Here is a 5,211-nt window from a genome sequence, read left to right on the forward strand (position 1 = left end):
CTTATTTATTTATCTAATATTACTTTATTTCTTTCACTTTTATTTATTTTTCTCTGAGACAGGGTTTCTCTGTGGAAACCTGCCTGCCTCTGCCTCTGGAGCAATCCTACCGGCGTGTGCCACCACACCCGGCTTTTGTATTTATTTACCACTTTGCCGTTTCATTTTCTCTCTCAATCTCACATATATTTTTAAACACACTGTAAACCTTTAAAAGTTTTGTTCATCCAAGTCTGACTTTACTGTAAATCTTTATGTTTTTCTGGCCACGTGTCTTATCTGTAAAACCGCGGCTGTTTTAAACTGCCGTTTCAAGATGGCGGGCGTAAGCGTGACTGCAGCTTACCTCCTCAGTCCATGCTGACCTCCAGCAAAAGCTGCCACTTCCAGCTGTACGTACACACCTTTCAATCGTTAGCAGAGTCTCTTAAAACAATCTTGCTGGTTTTTTTTTTTTTTATGCCGAGTCAGGAAGACTCCCGTAAGCGAGCCACGTGAATCTCGGCTTGTCGTTAGCAAAACAGAGCACACCTGAGAAAAATGCTGCTACCAAAAATCTGTGCTTCTCTCCGTTCTTCTGTTTCTAAAATTCCTTTAAAGCTTTTGTTGTTCTACGTGGAAATTCAATCCCACTCCTGATCACCATTATGTTAAGGGAAGCTTTTTCCTTTGCTAGCCACTTTGGTTTATCCCCCACCAGTCGCCTGGGCTCTGTCGCGCCAGCCTGGTTCTAGAGCCGCATCAGTCCCAAATAAACACACAGGAGGCTATATTCATTATGAAGCTGTTGGCCTTGCTTGTTTCTAACTGGCTAGCTCTGACTTAATTAATTACCCCATAATTGTTAATCTAAGTATGTCTCTTACCGGAGAATAGTTCCAGGCTTCCTACCCCCAATGGCGTTACATGTTGACTCTCCTGTGTTTCTCCTACCCAGAATCCTCCTGGATTCCTAGCCCCACCTATCTAGATTCCTATTGGCCAGACAGTGCTTTATTAGCATAAGACTTCCCCAACATAAGTTAATCCAATTCTTCAGTAAGATCTAAGGACACACTGGATGGAGCAGAGAGAAGTGCCCTGCCCAAGGACACACAGCTCTGTTCTGTAATGAGGATCAGAAAGAACCTGTCCTGCTAGCCAGTTCCCTGGACACCTCATGAACATTCCTTGCTAAGTTCAACTTTATTCATCTTTCATGTAGACAAGATCGCCCCCCCTCCCAGACCCAGACTAACCCTCCAATCAGAAAGCACAAGAGCTTGTGTCTGGAATTGGCCTTGACTTTGCACTGTTCTCAGAGCCCTGGGCCACTTGTCCTACTACTGTTGGGCTCTGGCCCTGCACGTTAATGACTGGGAGGAGAGGGGTGCTGCTGCCCCAGGACTGGCGATGTAGTAAGAGCTCTGGTTAGTAAAGTATAAACCACCACCCTGTCCGGCCCCAAGCCACAGTATCCACACTGGATTCTGGAGTCCACTGTGGGCTAAGCATCACACCTACTTGTACCTGCATGTCCTTCCTTATCACAACAGCCTCAAGTCAGGGTTACTCTTGTCCCCAGCTACAGCTAAAGAGGCCAAAACAACCTCCTCAAGACCTGCAAGGGCCAAAGGGCAGACAGTACTTCATGCAATCTTGCTACATCCCATATCCACTTGCTGCTAGCAAATCCTCCCTCCCTTGTTCCGTCCCGTTCATCATCACTATGGCCCCCATGTAAATGAAGCCCATTTCCCAGGTAAGAAAAGCATGCCCAGAAAGAATGAGAGCCTCACTAGGGAGTAACATCAGCCACAATGGGGTTCACAAATCCGTAGTGTGACTCAGACTTGTTTAAAAGAGACCTGCCAGTTCTAGTGTCTTCTGTTGCTGGGGTTTGTGTCTCCTTGAAGTGGGGGAGTGCACACAGATCAGTAAAGGTTGGAGTCTAGAAAAGACTATGGAGTCTAGAAAAGACTATGGAGTCTAAGGAGGACTATGGAGTCTTAGGAAATGGCATAAGAAAATTGGGGAACTGTGGTTCTCAATTTCCTGGAGTCTGGGGCCACTGTAGAACTGGATGACAAATGTTTCATCAGCACAGAGGACAAAAGTGACAGATCCCGCCAAGTGTACTCTGTAATTATTCCCACTTTGTCTCAGGCATTATGTGTCTGAGTCTCTCCATGACTGCTATGTAGCTACATTAAAGACACCACACCTCTGTTGTACTCTTTAATCCAAATGTTTAGGAGGAAGGCCACCATTGCTCACGTCACCTTACACATTCAATGCCAAGACTGACATCCACAGAAACAAATGTTCTCACAATGTGGCTTCTTTGGCTCTGAGCCTTGATCTTAGACTGAATCTGTGATCTCAGATCCATATCTAGTCTGATGGATTAGACAGGCCATGATGGTATATATTGGCAGTTGTAACAAAAAATAAAATAATTCTTTTTGTGTCAGACCGAATCTTTTGTAACCTCAGTCAAAGCTGACCTTGAACTCCCGATCCTTCTGTCTCCACCTCCCCAGTGCTATTATTATAGGAATGTACCACCACACCAGCTTCAAAAATAATTCCTACATGTGAACTCAAGATTCTTTGATGAACCTGAATAGCTTTCTGGATCCCTGTATTCAGGGGGACTACAGAGAACTATTACCCATAAAAGCACAAGGGAGGGTTTGTCTACCTGACATTAATACATAGGCTGTCTAGGTGCTGGGAGCCATCCGCTGGTAGAAAACTTCAGAAGCTCCCACTGGGCTCCACTGAAATGCAGAAATCCTGCAGGCATGACTACAGCAGGCTGAAGCCCTCCAGAAAAGGCTGTCTGCTGGGGAATGGTGATGATGTGTAATCAAATTGTGTTTCATTAAAGAGAAAGTGTCCAGAGGTTTCTTGTTCGCTGCTTCCTAGAAAATTAAAGATAATGGAGTTAACAGAGAACAACTGTAAGTCAGATACCAACAAGTGATGCAAGCCTGAAGAAAACTCTCTCTTTGGATGCTTATATATGTCATGTGGGTGGAGCCCTGATTCTGTCCTTGGCCAGGAAAGTGGGCTCATGTTAAGATAATATACCACTCCCTGACTTTGAACCAAAGTCTACTCTATGGTCTTTCCTCCCATCTTGGGGGTGAGGGTGGGCAGGTAGGAGTGGACAGATGTGTGTGCACAAAGGCGTGCACAGATGAGAAGTCAACCTCAGATGCTCCTCAGGCACCAACCACCCTTGTTTTTTCTCACTGACCTGGCCAGGCTGAGCACCAAGAATCCCCTGGCCTTGCCTTCCCAGTGCTCAGCCCACAAGTGTGGGCCATCATGTCCGGCTTTCTCACATTAGGTCTAGGGATTGAGCTCAGTAGACATTTGACTGTCTGAGCTACCCTCCCAGCTAGTTCCCTACCCCCATCTTTAAGCTAGGAAAGATATTTCAGTGACCTGATGTCCCATTTTGAAGGTGTGAGGACTAGAGTTCAGGACTTCAGTGCTAAAACTGAGAAAATTCTGAACGTGTGAGCACGAGTTGGCCACCCTCTTGATCTCCTTGATCACGGAAAGTTCTGACTTGGTGGGATTTTTCTGTCTCTAGGGTTCATGAGAATTGCCAGATTCAAAACCCTGCAAGCCCCACAGCAGATGTGCTAGGAGTCTAGTCGGATTTGCAGCACACAGAACAGATACCACAGGGGGTGCCCACGTTCAGAGCTCCCAGCCAAGCACAAATCAGGCTCTCCTGAGACCTTGGATCCTGCAATGGCAAAGCCTCTAGGTCTCCCCAGCAACCTCACCAGAGCCTCAGAGATGGCAAAGAACCAGGTAGGGAAATCAGAACCCAGCAATCGGGTGATATTCCTACGGCCACCGGGAGATAAAACGCTACCATGGTCATCTGTTCCAAGTCTAGTGGCTCCTTGGCTGCTGAATGTCCTCCACAGGCACACAGGCATGGCCCCAGTAAGCATACTCTTCGGACAGACCTCCAACCTCTTGTTTGCCCTCTCACAGATGGGCATACCTCACTGCTCAGGAAAAAAAAAGTGTCCAGCATCCCTGATGATGGTCCTACTGCACATCATAAAACACATGTTCAGGTGGAAGAGATAATTCTGGAAGGTAAAACAGGAAGAAGGGCAGACTTCCTCACCTTGCCATAGTCAGAGGCTCCCCGGAGCAGAACCTGATGAGGCTGGGAATTCTCTGAGGTCCAAACTGGGCCAGTGAAACCTGAAACTGCAGCCAAGAGGGATAGAAACCCAGGAGAAGATGGGGCCTGTGAGGAGGAGGCAGTCTGTGGTTTTTAATTTACTTTTTCTTGCCCTGAGACAAAAATTAATTTGACTTGGGAAAAAAGGAACTTTTAACTTGACTTTTGAAAGTAAAATTTCTGCAACTCTTTTTCCACTTAACAGAACATTCCCTTAACTTCTAAGGCATAATGTTAATATGCACCAAGGATAGGGAATTCCCTGGGCTCAACCCACATATCACTGAACTGATTTTCCCCTCATTTCCTAGTAATACTGGATGGGTTGTGCTAACACGAGAGTTAACAGCTAATTTTACTACAGGGGAGATAATAACAGGAAATGATCTTTAATAATGAGTTAAATAGATTCCTTGGATCCTAATTCCTTTTATTAGATAAGGTCAATGGTTATCTTATGTGAGTAAATCTATCTGAGGCCAGCAACAAAATACAGAGAAAACTGTGGAGCAAACATTCCACAGGGCAAGGCGTGAGCCCGAGCCCACACTGCACATGGAATATAGGCCACCATGAAAACAGTCACAAGACTTGTTCTCTGACCGCCATACTCTTGCTGTGTCACAAGTACAACACATGCACACGTACACGCACCCATATACAACTCTCTCCCTCTCTCTCCCTCTCTCTCCCCCCTCTCTCTCTCTCCCTCTCTCTCTCCCTCTCTCTCCCTCTCCCTCTCTCTCTCTCCCTGTCTCTCTCTCTCTCCCTCTCCCTCTCTCCCCCTCTCTCTCTCTCTCTCTCTCTCCCTCTCTCTCTCCCTCTCCCTCTCTCTCTCCCTCTCTCTCTCTCTCTCTCTCACACACACACACACACACACTAAATAATAAATTTTTAAGCCCACAAAACCAGGATAGCCCTATGTCAAAACAAGAAAGATTAACATTGTTCAGGCTATGCACTTAACAGGAAGAAAAGTTAAGACCCCAACGTCGGTCTTATACCTCCAG

General features: G+C 46.2%; 1 long non-coding RNA gene across 1 annotated transcript; it reads right to left on the minus strand.

Moving 5' to 3' along the window:
• Positions 1 to 2,204: 2,204 nt before the first annotated feature.
• On the minus strand, positions 2,205 to 4,739 carry LOC121137904. Its single transcript, XR_005875171.1, has 2 exons — positions 4,142 to 4,739; positions 2,205 to 2,906 (listed from the first exon to the last, which is right to left on the minus strand). It is a non-coding gene; the product is annotated as an uncharacterized LOC121137904 (long non-coding RNA).
• Positions 4,740 to 5,211: the final 472 nt, after the last annotated feature.

Source organism: Mesocricetus auratus, unplaced genomic scaffold (assembly GCF_017639785.1).
Source record: "Mesocricetus auratus isolate SY011 unplaced genomic scaffold, BCM_Maur_2.0 Super-Scaffold_100714, whole genome shotgun sequence".
Lineage (NCBI taxonomy): Eukaryota > Metazoa > Chordata > Mammalia > Rodentia > Cricetidae > Mesocricetus > Mesocricetus auratus.